The 26,270-nt window shown below is 45.7% G+C and overlaps 1 protein-coding gene across 5 annotated transcripts in view; it reads right to left on the reverse strand.

The window, feature by feature from the left end:
• Nucleotides 1–26,270, reverse strand: part of LOC132381460 (RAC-beta serine/threonine-protein kinase) — a 145,685-nt gene that overhangs the window by 50,536 nt on the left and 68,879 nt on the right. Inside the window, exon 1 of one of the 5 annotated variants that reach the window (XM_059950883.1) lies at nucleotides 19,758–19,907. The exons of the other annotated variants lie outside the window; for them this stretch is intronic. The gene's annotated coding sequence lies outside the window, so the exon portion shown is untranslated. Of the gene's footprint in view, nucleotides 1–19,757; nucleotides 19,908–26,270 lie in introns of those variants that run through there. 5 annotated transcript variants of the gene reach the window in all.

Below are 26,270 nucleotides of genomic sequence, written 5' to 3' on the forward strand. Positions count from 1 at the left end.
CGCGAACCTTGCGCAGAAGAGGCACGTGCCATCACCCCCAGTCCGGTGACCTGGGTACCAAAAGCTGATAAAAAAACAATTTAGTTACTGAAGGGATATGTGGCTTAGTTGGAAAGATCAGAAGACTACACAAACAAAAAGTACACACAAAATGTTAGAGATTGCAAAAAAAAATTCTATATACAGGTGGCCGCCTTTATCTAACGTTCACTTTACGACAGCTCGCTGTTACGAGAGACCTACATTAGTACCTGATTTCGCTAACCAAAGAGGATTTTCGCTTTCACGAGAAAAAGACGCCCGCTTTATACGTGTGTTATCCCCGAGAGAAACGACAATGACCATGAAAGCCTTGTGCGGGCAGTTGCGTGTACGTGCCGATTTTTTTTCTCCACATCAATTTTGGCTTGCTGTCTTCCCGATTTTGATAAGTGAAGCTACACCGTACATACAATATTTCTACTTTATATAGGGTTTATATTTATCATATCATTCCTTCTTTTACTATATGTTAGTGTTATTTTAGGCTTTTATGTGTTATTTGGTTTGATCTGGTAGGTTATTTTTTTGGGTCTGGGAACGCTCAAAAAAATTTCCCATATAAATTAATGGTAATTGCTTCTTCGCTTTACGACATTTCGGTTTACAAACGGTTTCATAGGAACACTCTACCTTCGGATAGCGGGGGAAACCTGTATGTTTTTTAAAAAACAAGCCATCTTGCAGGCAAGACATGAGATAAACCTCATTTGCTCTGTCAGACACAAAAGACTGCACGGCAATTCTTCTCAATAGTCAGGTCAATACTTATCTATCCACCGCCAGCACCGTAAACCAGTTATTGCCATCTTGCGCATTTTGCTGCATGCAGATTGTCTGTCGTTTCCCATGTTGCAGAAGGGATGGCATTTCAAAAGTACTTCATTGGCCAGGAAAGGCTCTGGGGCGGAGGTTAAGCAAGGTGATATTGAAATCCATCCAGATCCTCCCTCGTTCGTCCTAAAGGAGGGGTTTGCAACCCAGTGTCCACAGACCCCTAGGTTAAAGGTAGGGATCCATGGCATAAAAATGTTTCTCTCTGGGAGCGCTCGCGTTCCTTGAGCTCATTGGGGTTCGTAGATGGCGCCTGAGCAAGCCAATAGAATTCAATGGTCAACTGACAGGGTAGCCAATCAGGATCGAGGCAAGCGAATGAGGGCCGATATAAACACGAGCACTCCCAGAGAGAAACACCAACTGCACACTGAGGATGTCACCTCGACTGGCAATGAAATGTCTGCAAACTGACTGCTAAGCTTGGCAAAGAATGCAACATCAAACGCCTCAACCCGTGCCGCCTACATTCACCACCACGAACACGTTCTCTTGAAGGGCAAGAAAGTGGAAGGGAGTGGAGGAGGAGAGGTGGTAGGCAAGAGGTGAAACCGGGAGAGGGGGGAGGGTGAAGTAAATAGCTAGGAAGTTGATTGGTGAAAGAGATACGGGACTGGAGAAGGGGGAATCTGATAGGAGAGGAGAGAAGACCACGGAAGAGAAGGGTGAGGAGCACCAGAGGGAGGCGATGGGTAGGTAAGAAGAGGAGGTGAGGGGGGAAGTGAGAATGGGCAATTACTGGAAGTTCGGGAAATCGATGTTCATCCCTCCCTCTCTCTCAGTTTCACCTGCTACCTTGTACTTCTTCCTCTGACTTCTTTTCCTGTCCTGATGAAGGGTCTCAGCCCAGAACATCGACCGTTTACTCATTTCCTGGCCTGTGCTGAGTTCCTCCAGGGTGTTGTGCGTGTCGCTTTGGATTTACAGCGCCAGCAGGCACGAATCCTGATTTTATTTCCACTGTCCAGCCCACCGCTCACCTGCACACCACAGACATTCCACGTGGCTCTAGGATGTGGGAGAAAGCACAAACGCCATGCGGACAGCACCAGAGGTCAGGATTGTATCCAGTCATTGGAGACCTGACCCAGGGCTACCTGGGTCTGCACCCCAGGATATTTACAGGCAATGGCTAGTATTCATTGCATGAAAAGGTCACTCCGTAGCTTAGAGAGTTTTAGGTAAGGCTGAATTACAACACATTGCGAAATGGTGTCAACAAACGCTGAACTTGAGCAATAATTGGACCACAGCTTGCGAGTGGAGCAATGTGGGAGGGTTTCAATTCTGGATACACAGGCAGCGTTGGTCGAGACTATTCTGAAGCCCTTCCAGCACACTCTGTGACGGGGTAACAGACGGCCACTCTAAAATTACCATTAAAACTGGCTGACGCGGGGAGTGTGAATGGGCGGGAGCTTGTGGACTGACTGAGCTGGAGGTATTGGGTAATGTGCTCGAGACGTTATCTACAGCACCAGGGGCTTCAGCAACAGGTTTAAACAGAAACTTTGTGAAATGTCAACCCTTGCCCACCTGTAAGCACTCTCAAACAAAGCCGCGGGTTCCGTTGAAGAGACAGCCAGTCGTACTTGTGGGAGAAACTCAGGTCCGTTGGCCTCCATGGAGGGGAACAAACGGTTGACGTTTCAGGCGGAGACCCTTCACCGGGTCTTGCTGCGAGAGGTTCACCCCCTTCGTTACGTTGACTCTTCAATACTTGAGACCCTTCAAGTCACGCCAACTATCTGTTCATCTCCTAAGATGTCCCCTGGCCTGCTCTGTTCCTCTAGCACAGAGGAAACTCCAGGGATGGAGACCGATACAGAGGTATCTCCTTCTGGGATATTTACCCATTCTAAGAGAGGTGCCCTGCGTCCCTGGTTTGCCTTACTGATCAGGGAACGGAAAGGGTGCAGAGAAATAGAGACAGGAAGTTCAAATTAAAACTGAAGATTCAGAGTATAAAGACATTCTGATTTACTACAGGCAGTAGCCAAGTTACGAATGTCTGATTTACGGACAACTCGTACTTACGAACCGAGGAAGGAGAACGCCGTCCACCATTTTAAGTCATTGCTGTTGACACTGTTGAGTGTTTAACTTTGTATTTGGTTTATATTTTTCTTAGTAAGATTCACCCTGAACCCCACCCCACCCCCACCATTCCGGTCAGCTGGTGGCGCAGTGAGATCTGGAGAATGGAGGTTCCTGAGTTCGATCCAGAGAGAGACTGCTCCCATGCCGGGTTGATGTCGATACAGTAACTCTCGTACCATCCGTGCCGGGTTGATGTCAAGCTCGCAACTCGACCTTGTTAAAAAAAACACTGCCACCTCCAGTTTAAATTCCCACGGAATATTGTGGAGGATCAAATATCCAAACTCAGCACAGCCCCCACTTGTCCCATTTAGCCTGTCTCAGAGCGGTGGTCCTCAGGATCCAGCGGACTTCGGGAGCCGGCACAGCTCGGGACCCACCACCCACAGTGTTTCTGTTCCATTGACAGGAAGCGATCGTGATTGAAAATAAAGTGGAAATAATAATGCGTTTGGAAAGAGGTGAAACGTAATCAGTCATTGGAAAATCATTAGGCTGCTGTCGGTCAACGATCGGAACAACTTTAAAGGATAACAGATAAAATGAGAATGGAGCACGTAAAAGGCCCTGCTCCAATGAAAGCTATAATTATTACTAAGCAATGCAGTGGTTTAATTATTGGAATACATATGTTTAAATGTTTTAAATACATAGAAAGGTAAAATATATACTATATACTAAGACAAACGTTTGACTAGCTGACGCTAAATAGTACCAGATGTACTTGTTCCGACTTACATACGAATCCGACTTAAAGACGGACTCAGGAACGGAACTCGTACGTAACCCAGGGACTGCTTGTATTCATTTTTAAATTCCTGAAGCATCAACTTAGAGAAAATGTTTTACGAGGATAGGTTAAACGAGACAGTCCTGCCGAAGGGTCTCAGCCCAAAAAGTTCCATAGATGCTGCCCAGCCTGTCAAGTTCCTCCAGCATTTTGTGTGTGCTACTCAGATTTCTAGCGTCTGCAAATTTTCTCTTGTTTCCGATTTCCATCTTCTGGAGTAGAGGAAGAGAGGGCACTTGATAGAGGTGTAGAGGGTGGCAAGGGGTGCACAGCATGACTCAATAGAGTAAACAGCCAGAGTCTTGCCCCCAGGGTGGAAATGGTTAATACAAAGGATGTAAGCTTAAAGGTAATTGGTGGTAAGTTTGTGGGGAGCATTTGTCAGAGGTCCAGTTCTTTACACAGGGAGTGATGTGCATGGAACACAGAGGAGATGGCAGTGGACAGTGAAGAAATTCTTAAATAGGCACATGGATGATAGGAAAATAGAGAGTTGCATAGGAGGGAAGGGTTAGATTGACCTTAGAACAGGCTGAAGAGCTAGCACAATGTCGTGGGCCAAAGGAGCTCTGTGTAAGGAGTGTGTACCTCCTCTCCATAGTTCAGAGGCTTAATAGGTGGGTTATTTTGTCATTGTAAATTGCCCCAGTTGTTGGGGGTTGCTGGGCAGTGCAACTTGAAGGTCCAGATCCCAAGCCGCATCTCCAAATAAAATATCTAGCATGGGAGAGAGCTGAGGTTTGAGTCTCATTATCTATGCCACTCGAGGTGCACTGAATAAATCAGATGCTACTAGCACAAATATGCTGAAGCTGTTGAGAGTACGCACAAGCACCTTGCCAAATACAAGAGTGTGGATTAATCAAGTAAAGCCCAGTTCACTGCTCCATTTTGCCTGCTCAGAGATGCAAACAGCCGTAAACAAATCTGGGACTGACAAAGCCGGGATCCGATCGTGATACACAATGCGTTAAAATGCTAAAAATGGAAGTGGCTTTCTGCTGAACAATGACTCACTCTTTCAGTGTGACACACTCCTATTACACAGAATTCAACCACAGCTTCCAGCTCAATTCTGATTGCTTTACATTGAAACTTCCATTTATACTGTGCCCTTTACCAACCCAGCAGATCCAAAAAGGTCTTTATTTCTTTAGCGACACAGCCCTTCCAGCCCACCAACTTAACCCCAGTCTAATCACGGGACAATTTACAACCAACAGTTAACCTACCTGGCAGGTTTTTGGACTGTGGGAGAAAAGTGGGGGAACCCGGAGGAAATCCACACATTCCACGGAGAAGTCATACAGACACACTTTACAGAGCTGAACCCCGAGCTGTAATACTGCCTTCATTGCCAATACAACACTCCGGTAGCATTGTCAGATGTATTTAGGATACTCGAGTCCAGTTCCTCTCTGCATCTTGTGGCACAGCAGGTGGTAACTTTGCTGTTTCTTTAGCATTTGTCTCTTTTATTTTATAAAGAGGCCAAGCTGCTAGCTCCACGCTCAACCCAGCATAGGCGGAAAACGTGCAAGGAGCCGGTCAGATTCGAAGCTGGGACTTCAGGATACGTCAGCTACCAAGTTAAAGGCAGCACCAAACTGTACACAGTAAAGACCTTTAGCAGATAGTTTCGTGTTTAAGATGTTAATACGAGGGGTGATTGATAAGTTCTTGGCCTGAGGAGGAGGAGTCAATTCTAGAAAACCTAGCACATTTATTTTTCAACATAGTTCCCTCCTACATTTATACACTTAGTCCAGCGGTCGTGAAGCATACGGATCTTGGACCTCCAGGAAGTGTTCACAGATGAGTGATTGATAAGTTCATGGCCTAAGGCAGAAGGAGATGAGCTATATAGCTCTCGTTATGCACATGCAGCTCAACTCTTTGAGAAAGTTTGAAGTTAATACCTCATCTCCTTCTACCTTAGGACACAAACTTATCAATCGTCCCTCGTAATAGGAACTATACACTAGCGCCCCGTTCTAACCGGAAAGTGATTGGGAGCATCTGATGCCATCGAGGGCAGGGGTGTGTTTGCTGTGGCATCTGAAGAGGGCACTCCTTCAGCTCACAATAAAGTGCGACTGTGGGTAACAGCACAGTATCTGGAGGGGGATTCAAGCCTTAGCCTCGGAGGCTTTGAGAACCCAAGAAAACTTAATTATGCTGCGAACTGGGCACAAACGCAGGAATCTAAGGATAAACCAAAGGAAATCCACACAACATTCAGGGTGACCACTCGAGATGAGCACGTTCTCCCCAGGGCTTGCCTATCATTTCCTAATGCCCATGCGTGATTTTGCTTGACACGGGGAGAATGCGGACTGGGGTCAAGGTCCAGAGGCAGAGTGCAAGATGACTGGGGGTCTTTTCAGTGCTTAGCCTTCCTCCACCTTCAATGCCGCTGTGATACGTTGCCAGCTCTGCTGTGGAGGTCTCGGTTGGCTTGCGGAGCCTTACCGCCATGGGTGACCCTATCAAGCGCAGTTGGCTAAACTCCGGGCGGCGGCGCTCCTGGGGTCTCAGGACCTCTTCACCGCTCAAAATGACAACCCGCAGAGATGGCCACAGAACCCCAGGATAGAGAGTGCAGAAAATACAATCTGGTGTTGGAGAAACTAGAGCAGGATTAGTCCTGCTTTGGAAAACAAAGCAGCCACCCTCGTATCCATCTCCACATCCCCAAAGCCACAGCAGACGATTATGAAGCCCAAGGGCAATGACTGGAGGAGGGCTGGTTAGCCACTGAACAAACTAACACTCTGGACGAGGTAGAGGAATGGGGAGACCCAGTTGGCTCCAGAGGCAGTCAGATAGTTGCAGGTGATCACAACTGAAAATCTATAGCAACACACACACGAAATGCTGAAGGAACTCAGCAAGTCGGGCAGCATCTACAGCGGGGAATAAACAGCTGACATTTCGGGCCAAGGCTCTCATTGGTTCCGACAAGGAGTATCAGCCTGAAACTGAATATGTGTTACCCTCCATAAATGTTACCCTACTTGCTTAGTTCCTCCAGCATTTTGGGAGTGCTGCTGAAGATTAGCGGTTAGTGCGACACTATTACAGCTCGGGGCGCTAGAGAGAGGGGTTCCATGCTGACGTCATCAGTATGGAGCCTGAGGAATGCGTGGGTTTTCCCTGGGTGCTCCGGTTTCCTCCCAGCACAGAGGTGCTGGCTGGCAGGTTAATTATAAATTGTCTCATGATTAGGCTAGGGTTACATTGGGGGTTGTTGGGCAGTGTGTCCTAAAGGGGCAGAAGGGCCTATTCCGCGCGGATCTCCAAATAAAGTTGCAAAATGATTTCCAGCACCCGCAAAATCCTGTGTTTGAAAATGCCGTGCTCAATTGGCAGAGTAAGCAAGCTCAAATCCTCGTCTGCTGGCTGGAATATTCATTAAAAATCACACCCTAAAACAGACAAACCAGACAGCCCAGCTCTCTATGTTCTTAATTCTCTACATGGCAAAAAGAGGAAACGCAATGTGTTTTCATTTTCTAACAAGTCACCACATCCTTTGCAGTTCCTGAATTTAACGCATCAAAAAATTGCAAAACTTTGCTATATAAAGCACGGCACAGAAGGTGCAGCTCAAAATGCAGAATGTACTGCAGGCCTGGAAAACAGGCCATACGAAACACTTGCATCTGCACAGCTTCAAACCAAACAAATTTCTAAATTCTCCACAGAATCACTATAAAAATCACTGATATTTGCCCAGCTGATCAAATATTCTGAAGAGTGTTGATTTGAAGGAGCATCATAGGGGGGGGAAGAGACTCGTTGCGTGTTTGGCCTTGGCAGCTTAGGTGTGTAAGGTTCAAAGGTCAAATTGGAGCACAAGAACTACAACTCATTGCCACATACGACTGTGGAAGGTGTATTTAAAGCAGAGGTTCATGATTAGCAAGGACATCAAGATTATGGGGAGAAGGCAGGACAATGGTGTTGAGAGGGATAATCAATCAGCCATGTTGGGATGGTGCAGCAGATTCGGCAGGCTGAATGGCCTAATTCTGCTCCTAGGTCTTATACAGAAATAAGCTAAAGAGGGTCTGGGTTGAAGAGGATGGTGCCTGGACATTTGCTGCATTATAAATATGAGACAATGAGACAAAATAACCCCATTTATGGGCCGAAGTTTTCATAGCAAGTAGCGAACATTTGTCCAAAGTTCCACTTCTTTTCAATGTCCTTCAAAACTCCATTGTCTCCCTTGTTGATTAGGCTCCACGATAAACTGGCTCAAGTTTGCATCCAACTGCAGCCCCAAACCCCTCGCCAGGGTCAGAGAACCATGGCGACACTGATGAAGCCATTCCTTAAGTCGCTGTAAAACTCCGCCCTGGGCGGCCCTACGCCCGGCTGCGAAAGGAGGGGGGACTGGGCATGGGTTTAGCAGCCCCATCCCATAAAAACACAGAGCTTCAGAAACACCAATAGAAGCTCCAAAGACCTCAATTCAGAGACAGGAAGGATATACCAAGAAGATGGGTGACACCTTAAGACCCAGGACAGACTCTGGACACTGTGGGGGGCCTTTGCCCCTGTAGGGGCGATGGGCTTAAGGCACCATAAACATCCCACAAGCTCCTGCACCTATATGGAGCAAATGCACCACAAAGGTTTTACTAGGCTTGAAGCATTAACAAACACGTACTCGTCCACTACTAATGCAGCGCCAAAATCTCCCACCCGACTGGCCCAATTACCTGCTCCCGGTTTAGGGTTACACCCAAAACCCAATCACTTCTGCTGGAACTGTGTGAGGTTTTCAGTCAGAAGCCCAACACTCAGTGTGCGCACACAGCCAGGAGGAATGGCGGAACCTGTCTCAGTAATAAAGCAGTTAAATCCTGATAATGAAGGATCTCCGCCCAAAATGCTGGCTCTCTACTCCTCTCCGCAGATGGTGGCTGGGCTGCCGAGTTCCGCCAGCGTTTTATAAGACCCTAAGACATAGGGGCAGAAACAGGCCATTCGGCCCACTGAGTCTGCTCTGCCATGCCATCATGGTTGATTTATTATACCTCTCTCAACCCCATTCTTTTGCCTTCTCCCCATTACCCTCAACACCCTTACTAATCAAGAGCCTATCAACCTTGCTTTGAATATACCCAATGAGCCGTGGCAACGAATTCCACAGATTCATCACCCTCTGGCTAAAGAAACTCCTCCTCATCTCTGTTCTAAAGGATATCCCTCTATCCTGAGAACATGTCCTCTGATCTTAAACTCTCCCACTACAGGAAACATCCTCTACACATTCATTCTATCCAGGCCTTTCAATATTTGATAGTTTTAATGCGACTTCCCCCTTCTCATTCTTCTAAACTCAAGTACAGGGCCAGTACAGGTTCTTTAAGGTTGTTACAGTCAAGGGTGGTAATGGGTTTAAGCTCCCACTAACTATTAAATGCTCCCAATGATATGCGCCTTAAATAGCCTCTGACAACCAAGTCCGGCTCCTAGCCTTCATGTGTGGCTTAGCTACTAAGGCCAGTTGAAGAGCTTCTACTGACAGAAGTAGACAAAGGCAGGTTACTGGCGCCTTAAAACTTTGGGCTGATGGGGCTCGTCAGCTGCGGTTGGCAGCTCATCTGGGAGAAGGAAAACTCTGATCTCAAACCTCTGCTGCCCAGCGACTGTACCCACTCACGGGGAAGGCTTCGGGAGTAAACCCAGAGGGAAAATCCAGAGCTGGGAGTCCCTAAAGCAGTCCTACGTTGAGTTCAATGTTGACCTTCAACTCCTGCGACGCTGTTGGTGTCAAACTGTATTGGTCTCCACCATTCCTTTGGGTTCATCAGATGCGTGGAGAGGGGGATTTTGCTACGTGGGCAACAGCTTGCTCTCCATATCGTACCGCCCTGGCTTGCACGTCTAAACAGCTAGGACGCAACGTCCACTGACGACCCTGACAGAGGCTTTTGGCTGGCCCAGAGCTGCCAAGAGCTCCTTGAACATTAACCCTTTCATTTGCAGAATAATTTTCATAAACCTCCTAAACCTCCTCTGGACCCTCTCCAATGCAGCACATCTTTTCTTAGATAAGGGGCCCAAAACTGCTCCCAATACTCCAAGTGTGGTCTGAACAACTTATGAAGCCTATCGCTATATGTTCTCATCAGAAACTCTCTAATCTTCCAATTGTACGGAGAGATATCATCAGGTGTTATTTTTCCAGAAGGAAGACTCTGGAAGGTGAACTCGGGTGAGCATACTCAAGAGGAAAGTTTTTGAGCTCAGGGCATATTTAGCATGGAGTCATTAAATGCAGATCCCTCCATTGCTAAGTCTGGGAGAGGGAAAACCTATCGTGACTACTCCATCTGTTCAAGTGAACCACAGCAGTTAAGCGTTTAACTCTAAGTTGGCTCCCTCAGTCTTCAAAATGAATACGTTCCAACAGAAAAATAAATCAGACTCTTAGCCCCAACATGAAGCATTTGAGTCTGAGTTGAACCCATTGGCCAATGTTGCTAAGGCTGTTGCATTTTGTGTGCTGTTCTGGACAGAATCTGTCACTGATAAAGCATTTTCCAATGGGGAGGAATGCAAGGAGAGCAATCCGAGCAGGAAACACAAGGCCAGCAAATACTTCCATTTGAAGAAGTTCAATCACAGCAATTCCCACTACCTCAACAGCCTCAGGCTTGGTCCCATCCATAAAGATCAGCCAGGCGGCTTAACCCATCTGGGTTAGTTCAGTCCCACTCGGGCGACCCTCCCCCAGTAGGCACTCAAATTTCAGGTCGATCGGCAATCCTCAAATTCGGCAATCGGTTGGACATAATTTTCGCCAGCCTAACTTCAAACTTCCCGCGTCGACGCGCCAAGCTGTTTTGGTGGCGCCATTAACAAAATCAGCTATTTGCACCATTTTTAAAAAGCTGTTCTTCTGTTATTCCGTATTTATTTTTATAACTGTGCTTATCTTGCTCCAGTCAAATCTTCATTGAATAAAGGAAGTGCTTCTTGTGGTGTAAATCGCAAACACCATACGTTATCTACACAAGATAAGGTGGAAGTTCTGAAACTGTGAAAAGCATTTGCGACTTGTATAACAAAGGCTCTTCTACAGTTCAGGATAGAAAGAAACGAAAAGAAAAGAAAAGTTGCTCCTGCTCATTGCTGACAGCAAATCAAACAAAAACACAGGCGCGCGGGCACAATGAAAAACGGAAGATGCCCACAATGAAATAAAGTTCTCAAAGTGGTTTACACTCCGCGTTGGTGAAGGTGGAGCATTGTTAGGAGAGATGGTGCAGGAACAAGTGAAATTACTTCATAAAGAGTTAGGACTGGATTATGAGTATGATTTCAGTGACACGGCATAACATCCACTGCATTCTGGGGTGAAACACAGTCTGCAAACAAGGGAGCAGCTCCTGAGCTTGTTGATGAGATCACTAAGATAGATAGATAGATAGTCTATCAATTTCAAAGGAAGTTAGAGTCACACTAGCATTACAAGTGCACAAATATACACACATTAGAAGAGAAGAAACAATCTTTTAAAAATAAGTTAAAAATAAAACAGCTAAACAGAACTCTGGTGAACAGAGGTTAATAACAATCTGACAGGAGGGGGTCATCACTTCCCCTGCTATAGGTTGACTCATTATAGAGCCTAATGGCCAAGGGCAGGGATGACCTCATATAGTGCTCTTTGGAGCAGAGCAATTGTCTTAATCTATTACGAAAAGTGCTCCTCTGTTCATCCAAGGTGGCATGCAGAGGGTGAGAAACATTGTCCAGAATTGCCAGGATTTTCCATAGGATCCTTAGTTCTACCACAACCTCCAGTGTGTCCAGTTTGACTCCTGTAACAGAGCCAGCCTTTCTAATCAGTTAATTAGTCTAATAAGTTGGTTTCTGATGAAAATTTAAGTCCCAAGCAGGTCTGCAATGTGGATGAAACCACCTTATATTGGCGAACAGTGACGACACAGGATGCAGGGTAATCAACGGGTTTAGAAAGCATCAAAAGATCGTGTCACTGTGTTGGGCACCTAATGCGGCAGAAACACACAGGTGTAAAGTTAGTTATCAGCAAAAGTTTACATCCTGGAGCTTTCCTAGGTATGAAGCAGCCCCCGGTAACTTGCCACGACCAACAAAAAAGGATGGATTACAACTGACATCACATTGATGTCAGTTTAAACATTACTTTGTTCCAAAAGCCACTGTGACTCTTCGTCTGTACAAAATTCCTAAGAGCACCAAACTTCTTGGTGTTCACCTGGTCCCTCAACACCAGCTCCATAGCAAAGAAAGCCCAGCAGTGTATCTACTTCCTGCGAAGGCTGAGGCAAGTCCATCTCCCACTCCCCATCCTCATCACATTCTACAGGGGTTGTATTGAGAGCATCCTGAGCAGCTGCATCACTACCTAGTTCGGAAATTGCACCATCTCGGATCACAAGACCCTGCAGCGGATAGTGAGATCAGCTGAGAAGATCATCGGGGTCTCTCTTCCCGCCATCACGGACATTTACACTACACACTACATCCGCAAAGCAAACAGCATTATGGACCCCACGCACTCCTCATACAATCTCTTCTCCCTCCTGCCACCTGGGAAGAGGCACCGAAGCATTTGGGCTCTCACAACCAGACTATGTAACAGTTTCTTCCCCCAATCTATCAGACTCCTCAATACCAAGAGCCTGGACTCACACCTTACTGTCCTATTGTCCTGTTTATTATTTATTGTAATGCCTGCACTGTTTTGTGCACTTTATGCAGTCCTGGGTAGGTCTGTAGTCCAGTGTAGTTTTTTACATAGTTCCGTCTAGATTTTGTTCTGTGTCCATGGTCCTAAAAAAACATCTCATTTTTACTGTGTACTGTACCAGCAGTTACAGTCGAAATGACAATAAAAGTGACTTGACTTGACGAATGCTGATTTTAGATAACTGCCCTGTGCATCCCAAACGCAGAAAGCTTGTTAAACGTGTCAGGCTCTGGCCTCCCCGAATGCCACGAGGAGCCCACTCTCAGGTTGGAGGAACAGCAACTCATATTCCATTTTTCCATCTGGGTAGCCTCCAACCTGATGGCATGAACATCGATTTCTCCAACTTCCAGTAATTGCCCCCCTCTTGTCACCAATCCCCATTTCCCTCTCTCACCTCATCCCCTTACCTGTCCATCGCCTCCCTCGGGAGCTCCCTCCCCTTCCCTTCTTCCATGGTCTTCTGTCCTCTCCTATCAAATGCCCCCTTCTCCAGCCCTTTATCTCTTTCACCAATCAACTTCCCAGCTCTTTGCTTCCCCTCTCTGCTGGCCACCTTGTATTGCTTCCTCCCCCCCCCCCCCCCACCCTCTCACTCTGACTTCTAAGTTCTTTCTTCCAGTCTCGATGAAAGGTCTCGGCCCGAAATGTCAACTGTTTACTCTTTTCCACGCGTGCTGCCTGGCCTGCTGAGCTCCTACGGCATTTTGTGTGTGTATTACTTCGATTTCCAGCATCTGCAGATTTTCTCATTTGCTCTTGTTAAAAGTTAACATTTACAATATCTACCTGCCACCGAGGTGTACGTCATTAATTCAACTCCTGGACAATGGCATTTAACGCCCCTCCAAGGCTAAATCTCGCTCCTTGCTTATGAGGTGGCTACTGGGTGGAGACAACTCTGGCAGACCAGGACGGGTCTTGGTTGAAAGAATTGCTTTTCATTTGTCCTGTCTTTTCTCTTTATGATTCAAGGGTGAGATGATTATCAAGGGGGTTATAGGCATTTGTAATCTTAACCTAACCACCTGTGATTTGGCAAAATGGCGTCAGTGTACACCAATGCCTCAGTCGACACATTCAAGATAACCCACAAAAATGGGGCATAGGCCTCTGCTCATATGGTGTCCCTCACTTTCTATGAATGTCAGTGATTTCAGAGGATAGTATTGTGGTTCTGCATTCATGGTTTGGACTATCGCGTTTATGGACTACGAAGTTTTTCTGACCTATGGTTTTTATATTGTGTGTATTTTTTTTTAATTGTTGTGTGAGGGGAGAGTGTTTGGGGATTGAAGTTCTGTTAGTAATTTTTGTACGGGGAGGGTTGTTTTGGGGTCAGTGTTCTTCCATTTTGTGTGAAGGGAGGGGTTTTGGGGGTTGATGAACAGCCTACTGTTCTTTTTGTACTGGATGGAGGGGCAGGTGGGCTTAATGTTTCCCTCTGAATAACTTTCATGTTCTCCTTTATTTCATAGCTATCTGAAGACCAATTTCAGAGTTGCATCTGCTTTGATAATAAATGAACCTTTGAAAAATCACTAATCTGGCACTACAGAGGTCCCAATCATTCCAGATTTGTGATGGTCAACCTGTGTTACCATCATCCCCTCCTGCAGGGTCTTCAGTTCAAATTTATTCACCTCCGGTTCTTCCACATCTCAATCCTGCTTCCTTGGGCTGCTGACTCTCCCAGCAGACAAAGCTTATTGTCGTTTAACTTGATACAGTGAAATGAGGCATTTCTCTGAACCAGGGTAAAGTGTTACTGCACATAACACACACAACATACCATCACTTATGAAGGCAAGGATAAAATTTACAGATGAATCATGAATAAATTACAAACTAAAGTGCATAAATTAAATATTGTAAAGTACAGACCAGATTAACCGGTGACACTTCGAATGCGATGCGGCAGGAAGCTCAAAAGCCTAACGGCCTGAGGGAAGAAACCGTTTCCCATCCTGACCGTTCTTGTCTTCGTGCATCGGAGTCTCCTGCCTGATGGTAGAAAGTCAAAGCGGATGCTGGATGGATGGGTGGGATCTTTAATAATACTAGTGCAGTGCTCTTGATAAACATCCCCAACGGATGGTAGAGAGACCTCTATGATCCTCTCAGCCATTCTTCCCTACTTAAACCACCTAATAACATCAGAATCCTGGGTTGGTGGATCCTCAAACAAGAGAAAATCTGCAGATCAAGTTTATTGTCATTTCGACCATATAGTACACAGTAAAAACTAAACAACTTTCCTCCAGGACCCTGGTGCTACATTAAACACAAAACTACACTAGACTACGTAAAACAACGTAAAAACTGCACTAGATTACAGACCTGCACAGGACTACATAAAGTGCACAAAACAGTGCAGGGCAGTACAATAATTAAAAAAACAATAGGCACAGTACAGGACAAATTACAATATTATAATAAATGATGTAGATGTCAGTCCAGGCTCTGATAGCTTGGGGAGTCTGATAGCTTGGGGGAAGAAACTGTTACACAGTCTGGTCGTGAGGACCCGAATGCTTTGGTACCTTTTGCCAGATGGCAGGAGGGAGAAGAGTTTGTGTGAGGGGTGCATGGGGTCCTTAACAATACTGTTAGCTTTGCAGGTGCAGCGTGTGGTGTAAATGTCTGTAACAGCAGAAAGAGAGACCCTGATGATTTTCTCAGCTGACTTCACTACCTGCTGCAGGGTCTTGCGATCTGGGACAGTGCAGTTCCAATTGCACCGATGCTGGAAATCCAAGCTACACACACAAACCCAGCTCCTCGGCTTTTTCTCTACAGTCCCGCCGAAGGGTTTTGGCCTGAAATGTCAACGGGACTCTTTGCCATAGATGCTAACTGGCCTGCCGAGTTCCTCCTGCATTTTGTGTGTGTTTAGTGGACCCCAATGCTCAGGCATGCTTCTCAACGAGTTTAAAACATCAGAAGCAGTTGCCTGTGCCGGGTATTCAGGGTACCTTTTTTGAGTAAAATGTTTCCCATTTTTCCAACTCCGTTACTTCCTGCTATTCCTGGTAGCTAGTCATCTCCTGTGTCTTTGCCATTCTTTCACATTGATGTTCTTTTGCTGTTCAGACACAGCCCGGACATTGGCATCAGAGTTTGGCAAAATCCAAAGCAGAAGCAGAAACCGATACAGTTTGTCACCGGCAGCGTTGCAGGAGTTTCCAGCCTACACTGAACTCAACATAGGACTGCCTTAAAAACTCCAACCCACAGATTTTCCCTCGAGGTTTACCTCCGAAGCCTTCCCCATGAGTGGTTATGGCCGCAAGGCAGCAGAGGTTTTGAGATGAGAGTTTTCCTTTTCATAAATGAGAGGATGAGCCCCATGTGCCTGAAGCAACTGGTTTTAAGATGCCAGTAACCCACCTTTGCCCCTTCCTCTGTCAGTAGAAGCAATTCCGCCAAACTTTGTAGCCAAGCCACGTGGAGGCCAGGAGCTAGACTTGGTTGCCAGAGGCTATTACAGATGCACACCATTGGGAGCATTTATCAGATAACGGGAGCTTCTCCTGCCCGCCCCCAAATCCATCAGATACGGTAACCTTAAGGAGCCAATGGCGGAAGCAGTAATTGTAATTTATCGAGGTTTTGTATTTCAGAAGTTGGACTTGAGAACTACAATGACATAAGGTTTCAATAACACAGCTATTACATCGTAAGCCCAAACATGAAAGGTTGACGATATCGACACATTACAGTAATGACTACGTTACTCTGATGTTGACAAGGCAGATAATGATGACTCTGATGTTAACACTAAGCACCTTGCATTGTAGCACCTTTCAACATGTCCCAAGACTCCACGTACCTTAAATCAGAAACCATTCGGCAAGCAAATAAAATCGGAGAACTGAAGAAGGGTTAGTAGAACAGAGAACATTGCAGCACGGTTAAGGCCCCTAGGCCCGTGATGTTGAGCTGGCATTTTAACCTAATCCAAGATCAATCGAACCTTTCCCTCAAAGTATATTTCAAAGATTCGAAGTACATGTACTATCAAAGTTCTCATGCAGCCCCAAGATTACAACGAAACACCATGGAACCCATTCAAGTAAAGCTTCAAACCACTTCCAACGCGCAAAAAAAAAAATTGGGCAAACAGCAAATAAATATAAAAACAAATCGAAAGAGTCCAGGCACGTTTAGTTTAGTTACAGTTCAACCTGGTTTTCTGCAGACCCAGGGCCGCATGGAGAGAGAGAGACAGACAGAGACTATTCGAACGCAGGGAACTTTCTCCACAGCAGCAAGCGAGAGGTTGGTAGACGGCACTGAACACCTGGTCACCTTCTGCATGCGCCTCGATGATTTCAATCTTCTTCGGCGAGATCAGTGAGAAATGCTGTTGATCTCGGTCTGGTGTCCTGTCTCCTACAGTGTTTTCCTTTCATCCAGGTACCCATTTAAGAGTCTCTTAAATCGCCCTAACGTATCTGCCTCTGCCACCACCCGTCAGGATGTTCCATGGACCCACCATGCTGTGCATAAAAAAAATTTTGAATCCCCCCCCCCTCCTACTTTCCTCCAATCACCTTAAATTTATCAGCCAACAATATTAATCACTCAGCTACTACTGGTTGCATCAGAGCTTGGTATGGAAACACCAATGCCCTTGAACAGAAAAGCTTACAAAAAGTATTGGGTATGACCCAGTTCATCATGGGCAAAGCCCTCCCCAGAACTGAGCACATCTACAAAACCTTGTCGCAGGAAAGCAGCATGCCCCATTAGGAACCCCTGCTACCCAGGACATGCTCTCTTTTCACTGCTGCCATCAGGAAGGTGGCACAAGAGCCTCAGGACCCACACCACCATGGTCGACCCCTCAACCATCAGGCTCCTGAACCAGAGGGGATGACTTCACTCGCCCCATCACTGTATGGTTCCACAACCTGGAACAGTGGCCTCACCTTCAAGGACTCTTCATCTCATGTTCTCAGTACTTATTGCATATTTTTCTCTTCTGTATTTGCACAGTTTGTTGTCTTTTGCACAGTCTGTCCTGTTGGGTGTGGTCTTTCATTGATTCTAGGATGGTTTTGTATTCTCTGCAAATGCCTGCAGGGAAGGTAATCTCACAGTGGTACATGACAACACACGTACATCCTGTTGGGTGTGGATTTCTCATTGATTCTATTGTGTTTTTGTGAATACCTGCAAGACTTATTGAGTATACCCACAAGAAAATGAATTGTGGGGTTGTATATGCTAACATATATGTACGCTGGCAATAAATTTTACTTTGAACTAAATTAAAACTACTCGTTATCCGGGCAGATCAATGAAAAGTTTTTTACCACATCCTTCGCAGCTTGTTGGGGGCAGTGGGGAAGGGGGAGGTGGGGGAAGAAAAAGTCTAACGATATTTGAAAGGAGAAAAGGGCCAGAATGGTTTAGAAGTAATTTAAGAGCCCAGGATCCTGGCAGCTGAAGACAGTTTAAAAAGTTATCGATATAGACCCTCAGAAGTAAGACAAATATGCTTGTGGGTAAAATGATCAGACATCTTCAGCAAACAAGCAGTGAGTTTCAAGGATTAAGGTCAACTAGCAGACAACATCCATCTCTGACTCACTCTTCTCAGTGGAGGTTGTCTATCTATCTCAGACGTTCCTGGCTCTGGGCTTGTACTCACTAGAGTTTAGAAGAATGAGGGCAGATCTCACTGAACCTATTGAATATCGAAAGGTCTAGATCAGGAGTTCCTAACCTGGGATCCACTGACCCCCTGCTTAATGGCGTAAGAGAGATTGGGAATCCGTGACCTAGATAAGAGTGGATGCAGAGAGGATGAGTCTATGAGGGAACAGCCATTCAGAACAGAGATGAGAGGAATTTCAGTGGGACGCAGATCTGTGGAAGTCATTGCCTCAGATGGCTGGGCAGGCCAAGTAATTGGGGATACAATGCAAAGGGTGCTCGATTCTTGATTAGTCAAGGTTACCATTTCCTGTCAGTCACCTTATGTACAGCCTAACATCACTTTCAAACAATCAATGTATATAGGCTATGTATTTATATTTATTGTGTTTTTATTATTATTGTTTTCTTTATCTTTTGTCCTCCAAGAGAACCACAATCTTGTTGGGAGATTTGCGTGCCTTAATGGCCCGGAGAGCTAAGTTGGTTGGAGTCAGGGCCTTGTGCTTTGACTCTTGGTGGGATCACCCATGCCTAACAGGTCAAAGAGTCCAGGCCAGACCAAGCACCAGTTCCTCCAGGTACAACCCTGACTGGTCAAAAAAAACTGTTACGGAAACAGCAATGAAGAATCCTTCTACCTCTGAATGTGACGGCATTCCCGAGTCTCCAGCCGGGACTTGCATGACAGACAGCGGTGAAAACTGAGGGGAAGTTCCTGATAGGATGGAGGAACCCTGTACGCCGCCAAGATCAAGACCAGATGGCCAAGGACAGACAGAGAATGGAGGACCTTCATTGCTACCCTAAACACCAGCTTACAGGCAGTAACAAAGATTATGGGGAGAAGGCAGGAGAATGGAGTTGAGGGGTCATAAATCAGTCATGGAGCAGACTTGATGGGCAGAATAGCCTAATACTGCTCCTATAGCTTATAGTCTTATAATGGCCCCAATAGCAAGTCATCCATCATTCTGGACTCCAGTTCTGACTCATCCTCCCTAATAAGCCATTCACTCCAGTTGTCAAATAGTTTATTCCTCTCACACCGCAATGTCCACGTGGAAAGATTGCCAGGACTTCAAAATTGAATGGCGGAGCACTGAATCAGAAGGATGTCACTGGGTACAGATTTACGCTTGGCAACCTGGCAGGGATAGATGGGAGTGCATGCATCTCCTGCTAGGTGGTGACAGGCCACGTCCGCCCGCGTGCCTCTTCTCCTCACTGTGCCCACCATCCCTGAGCTGCAACCATCGTGGCCTACGCTGAGCCGAGCAGATCAGGGAGTGTTGAGCAGGCTCGCTCACCGAGTCCGTGAGGCTGGCCCACCCTCACAGCGCAACCCAGTCCAGTCCATCGCGGGTAAGGACCGTTGATCGCATCTACGTGGGAAAGCAGCATCCGTCAAGGACCAAAAACTATCCAGGCCATGCTCTCACCTCGCTGCTGCCATCAGGAAGGTGGTACAGGAGCCTACGGGCCCACACCACCAGGTTATTACCTCATAAAATCAAACTCCTGAAAAAGCTCGCCCCACCACTGAATTGTTCCCACAATCTATGGACTCACTTTCTAGGAATCTTCATCCTCCTTTGCTGTCTAATGCTTGTTATTATTCCTTTCCATATTTGCACAGTTTGCCGTCTTTTGCACACTGGTTGTTTGTCCGTCCTGTTGGGTGTGGTCTTTTCATCGATTCTACTGTGCTTCTTATATTTACTGCGAATGCACAGGAAAATTAATCTCAGGGTTGTAAATGGTGACATACATGTACTTTGATAATAAATTTACTCTGAATCTGCTTTTGGTTATTTCTGACTCACAGACGGTTCAGCTTGCCCACATTTTTCTATCATTACCCCCATCATAACCCAGTGGCTAAACACAAGTACAAGCCGTTGATACCAAAGAAATCCCTCACGGCTTCAACTTAAAGAAAAGCAAGTAATAATCTGAAACAGAACACTCAGACCCTCAAGCCTGTTGCATTAAATTCGAAGTTCATCATCATAAATTCATCAGATTTGTCATCTTGCAGGTAATCACGGCAAATACAAGAAATGCAATAGAATCAATGAAAGGCTGTCTACTTAATTACCTTTCAAATTTAATTTCTGTCCAGCTACTCCCTCAGCTACCATTCTATGTAAAACCATCCCACTTTTTCCCCAATCTATAGTAAAAGCCCCCCAATCATCCTGACTAATGTACAGACAGGACAGGCAGCTTCATCAGGGGTCCCGGCCCGAATGGCCGACTCTATTCCTCCCCATAGATGCTGCCTGACCTGCTGAGTTCCTCCGGCATTTTGTGTGTGTTTTGCCTGTGCAATGAGAAACACAGCAAGCCAAGCCTCTACCCCCTTTAATGAAATGTATTGGAACAGGTTTCTTCGATAGCTGAACAGAGGAGATGGGGAAGACATTTACGCAGATGTCAGCAGATGCTGGGCAGTGTGACTCGAAGGGCCGGAAGTTCGTAGTATATTTATTATCAACGTATACACTGACAGCTTAAGATTTGTCTCCTTACAGGCAGCCACAAAAGGAAGAAACCTCAAAATAATCATTAAAACAAAAGTCCCAACACCCAACATACAGAGAGAAAAAAATCATGCAGACAATGAAAACAAGGAAATGGCTTCAGAATTGAAGTTTTATGAAAAATGAGAAGCCAGGCATCACCGCAGCAAGCCACAGCCACAGTTCCACACGGAGCTGAGTAGATGCCGTGGAGTGGCGAGCAGAACTGGCCCAGTCCAGACCACACTCAAAATGCTGGAGGAACTCATCAGCGGGTCAGGCAGCATCTATGAAAATGAAAGAATGGTCGACACTTCGTACCAGGACCTCCCCCTTCCTTTCCAGTTCGGATGAAGGACCTCAGCCCAAAACGTCAACCGTTTACTCCCCTCCATAGATGCTGACTGATGTGCTGCGTTCCTCCAGCGTGTCACGTGTGCTGCCCTGATTTCCAGTATCTGCAGAATCTGAGCTCAAGAAATTCAGAACTAGGTTTCAGTCAGATAGCACCCAAGACTGAAATAAAGAGACGCTTCATTCTGAAAGTGATAAATTGTTAGCAGTATGTCCTAGAGGCTCAAGAGATTTATTGGATTCAAACAGATCAACATAAGACAAAATATTGGAAATAAGGGGAACAGCAAGTTCAAGGTAGAAGACGAGCAATGATTCTAAATGGTAAATGTCCCACTTGCATACTTGGGAACATTTTGAAGAATGAGGAATGGGCCTTTGGCAGCATTAAACTACTTTAGATCAGAAATCATATGAAATAAAATTTATTCACGTACCGTGGAGAGCATTCTAACTGGTTGCATTACCGTCTGGTATGGAGGGGCCACTGCACAAGATCAGCAAAAGTCTGCAGAAAGTTGTGAACTCACGAGCCCCCTTTGACAAAATTAAAACTGCCTGGGAGCACGATTTAAATTTTTCTCTGTCCGACAAGGTTTGGGATTCAATTCTCAAGTCAGTTAATTCAACTTCTCTATGTGCTCACCACTGCCTTTTACAGTTCAAGGTTGCACACAGCACTCATTTGTCTAAAACGAAATTGTCGTGGTTCTATCCTGATATTAACTATACAAGATGGCGGTGCAACGCAGCTTGCAACAGCTACTCCGGAGCTGATTATCTGTTATTTGTGAAGCAGGGTGCCGTGCACAATCATAATCGATTGAAAACGGACGTGAGAGCATGGAGGAACATCTGGAAATTTCCAGGAAGACCTTCTTCGCTGCTGCTGCTGTGGGGTCCGGGTCTCTGCTGGGAAGAACAGGCCCCCAGTCCTCGGGGTCGTGTTGCCGATGGCCGTTGGCGGGGACGCCTTAATACGCTCAGCAGAGGATGGTGCTCAGAGAAGCTGTGCCGGAGGGGACGGACTTGGAGTCCGCTGCGGTCAGGTCGCTTTCAGTGTGTGCTGCGTCTGCGAGGCCGAGTCGGGCGGGGCCGTGGAAGTCCATAGCGGAGGTATTCCTTCTGCCGCCGGCGTGAGATGATGAGTCAAATGACGGGACCCTGAGGTCTTGTGGAATCTGTGTGGTGGTTTCTTTCGAACTTATAGTCTTTTAACATCTTTGGACTATTTTTACCGTGCCCACTTGCACTGTTGTAATTATGTGGTTTTGTGCAGGTCTTGTAGCTTTAGTTTTTGGTCTTGTTTTGTCTGGTGGATTTGGAGCTCCTTTCCAGGGAATGCACTAAGATGGTTCTGGAGGAACGTTGTCTCATTTTTTAACTGCATTGCACTTGTGGTTTCTAAATGACAATAAACTGAATGTGATCTGATCTGATATTAGACCCCTGTTGCGACGTATAAAGGGGGAGATGCTTCCCTTATTCATATGCACTGGGCTTGTCCAAGCTTGGAGAAATTCTGGAGAGATGTCTTTTTAACTTTATCTCATATACTTAATTGCTACTTGGAACCCAACCCCCTGATTGCTCTTTTTGACACTTTGGGAGAAGCTGACATGCAGCTGACTCTGACTAAACGTCGTACATTGTCTTTCGCCTCTCTTTTGGCCAGACGCACAGTCCTTCTTAGGTGGCAAGATGCTGCCCCACCCACTCATGCTCAGAGACATGATGTCCTGCTTAGACCTTCAAAAGATTCATTATTCACTTCTTAATTTGGACACAAAGTTCCAAAAGGTGTGGGGACCTTTCCTTGAATATTTTCATAATTCCTGTTTAGATTAAGGGTGCATGCCTCTTTTTTTCTTTTGCATCTAAATCCCTTACTTCCAGCTTCTTTTGGTTAAGATTTACGGTTTTTTTAATGTGTAAACATATTATAGCTCAGATAGTAGGCAATATACTTTCTTTTTATAAATACAGCTCTGTGGTGATAAAAGTTCTGATTAGCTTTTTTTATATAGCGTAAGGCTGGCTTGCAGTGGGTAGTGGGAGGGTGGGGTGGTAACTAATTTTATACAATTCTACTATGGGTGATTTTGCTTAACTTATGAACTGTACATTTGATATGTTTGTTTTGCACTGCATAAACCTCTTTTTTTAAACTTTTCTTTGTCACATTGTAGAAACTTATATAAAAAAATCAATTAAAAGGTGTGAATTCCATCAGCTCCATCATGGGCTCCAGCCTCCCCAGCACCCAGGGCGACTTCAAAAGGAGATACCTCAGAAAGGAGGCATCCATCGTTATGGACCCCACCACCCAGGACATGCCCTCTTCACATTGCAACCCAGAGAAGAGACTGAAGACACTCAACATTTCAGGAACAGCTTTTTCACCTCTGCCATCAGATTTCAGACAGACAGTGAACCCATGAAGTATTGTTTCCTCTCATTTTCAGAATCAGATTTAATATCACCGGCCTATCTTGTGAAACACGTCATCTCTGTGGCAGCAGTACAGAGAAATCTATAAAAATAAAGAAAAGCTGAACTGCAGTAGGTATGTACAATTAGTGCAAAACTAAAAATAAGAGAAAGTAGTGAGGCAGCATTCAATGTCCATTCAGAAATCGGATGGCAGAGGGGAAGAAGCTGTTCCTGAATCACTGAGTGTGTGTCTTCAGGCTTCTGCACCTCCTCCCTGATGAGAAAAGGGTACGTCCTGAGTGATGAGGGGCATTAATGATGGACGTCACCTTTTTTTCTGAGGCATTGCTCCTTGAAGATGTCCTGGATACTATGGAGGCTAGTGCTCAAGATGGAGCTGACTAAATTTACAAATCTCTTGCAGCTTTTTTTGACCCTGTGCAGTAGCTCACCAGACAGTGATGCAGCCAGTCAGAATGCTCTCCACCATACGTCCGTAGAAATTTCCAAGTGTCTCTGGAGACCTACCAAATCCCCTACAACTCCTAATGAAAGAAAGCCACTGTCGCGCCTTTGTAGTTGCATCAATATGCTGGGCCCAGGATAGATCACCAGAGGTGTTGACACTCGAACTTGAAATTTCTTTTTGCACTCTGTCTTTAATTTTTTTTAAATACACAGATATTGCAATTTAGATTTTTATTATGTATTGCAATGAACTGCTGCTACAAAGTTAACAAATTTCACGACCTACGCCAGTGATGTTAAACCTGATTCTGAAAATAAAGCAGAATTGAGGAAGTTCAGCACAGTTACAATCTACTCTCAATAATACTGAAGAGTTGTTCTAAATAAAGGCAAGTAGTCATTTTTAAAATGCATAAAGAGGAAGAGCAGTAAAGAGAAATTATCAGCCAGCTTGAGCAAAGTGAGCTATGTCAGATTCTTGGGTGTCAAATTCTCTGAGGATATGCCCCAGCATATCAATAGCAATCAAGTAGGCAAGACAGTGGCTATATTTCATTAGCAGTTTGAGGGGATTTGGCCTGTCACCTAAAACACTCGAAAACTTCTACAGATATACCGTGCAGAGCATTGGGACTGGCTGCATCACCAGCTGGTATTGAGTGTGTGGGGGGCTACCGCACAGGATTTAAGTAATCTGCAGAGTTGTAAACTCAGTCAGCTTCATCACGGGAACTAGCCTCCGTAGTACCCAGGACATCTTCAAGGAGCAGGGCCTCAGAAAGGTGGCATTCATTATTAATGACCCCCATCACCCAGGACATGCCCTCTTCTCAGTGTTACCAACAGGAAGGAGGTACAGAAGCCTGAAGGCACACACTCAGCGATTCCAGAACAGCTTCTTCCCCTCTGCCATCCGGTTCATAAATGGACATTGAACCAGTGAACACTGCCTCACTAGTTTTTTTGTCCATTGTTTGTTTTTGCCCTACGATTTTTAAATTTAGTATTTAGTATACACATATATACTTACCGTAATTCTTTTTGTTCCATATTTATAATGTATTGCATCATACCGCTGCCACAAAGTTAGCAATTTCACGACATTTGCCAGTGATATTAAACCCGATTCTGATTCTAAACACTGACAATGTAATAGCTCGGAGTTCTGTGGACGTTGCCGAATGCCACGAAGGTTCCTCCTGATTAAGGTGCACAGCACAGAACACAAGACTCACACGCAACACAAGGTACTATTACCACAAACTAACAAATAGTAAGCTGCATTTACCACTCAGCTCAAAAAGTAAACAATATACAAACTCCACTGACACTTCACACGTGGTGAGAACTGGGTGGTGGCCAGGAGTTCAGTAGTCTCGCGGTCTGGGGGCAGAAGCTGTTTCTCATCATAACAGCCCTTGTCCTCGTGCTACGGTACCTCCTGCCTGATGGTGGGGGGGGGGGGATCAATGAGGCCACTGGAGGGTTGGGGGGGGCAAGGGCCCTGCGCATGAAGCGCTGCGATTAATTATCTCGGAAGATAAACATCCTAAGCAGTTAGCATGTCTCCACCCTTCAGATAACCAGGACCCTACTGAACGAATCCTGCTGTGTGCCAAGGTTCCCACAGGGCTGGATTATTTTACGAACAATTTCAAATTCAGCACATTGAAGCAATCAAGAAGGCACGCCATTGGCAAGACTTCATCAGGAGTTTGAGGAGATTTGGGATGTCAAGGGCGCTACAAATTTCTACAGGGAGTATTCTGACTGATTACACAACCGCCTGGTTGACCGCCTGGTTGTGGGTCAATCAAAGCTGACCCACACCCCCCTACCATCAGGCGTGAGGCGCCGTAGCACGAGGACAAGGACTGTTAGCACAGGGAACAGCTTCTTCCCCCAGACCTTGAGACTACTGAACTCCCGGCCACCACTCAGGACTCACAGTTGAAATGCCAGTAGCGTTTGCACGCTGTTTTTTTTGAGATGTGTGGCAAAAGCAGCTCAGTATTTGTTAATTTGTGGTAATAGTAACTGCGTGTGAGTTGTATGCACTGTGCAGTGCACCTCGTTGCTTTTGGTGGAGTACGTGCGTATAGTTGAATGCCAATTAACTTGAGCTTTGGGGGTGAGTGGCAGCAGAAATCTGAACTATTTGACGAGACGAGGGTGGGCGTTGTAAAGCGGCCATATCCAGCCTTGCACAACTCGTTGAGAAAGGATCCCCTTTGCCTACAAGCTGGGGAAGTGTGTCTGTATCTCTGACTTGTGGATGGAAATAAAGTTTCAACTTCCTGTTTAC

Source organism: Hypanus sabinus, chromosome 26 (assembly GCF_030144855.1).
Source record: "Hypanus sabinus isolate sHypSab1 chromosome 26, sHypSab1.hap1, whole genome shotgun sequence".
Taxonomy (NCBI): domain Eukaryota; kingdom Metazoa; phylum Chordata; class Chondrichthyes; order Myliobatiformes; family Dasyatidae; genus Hypanus; species Hypanus sabinus.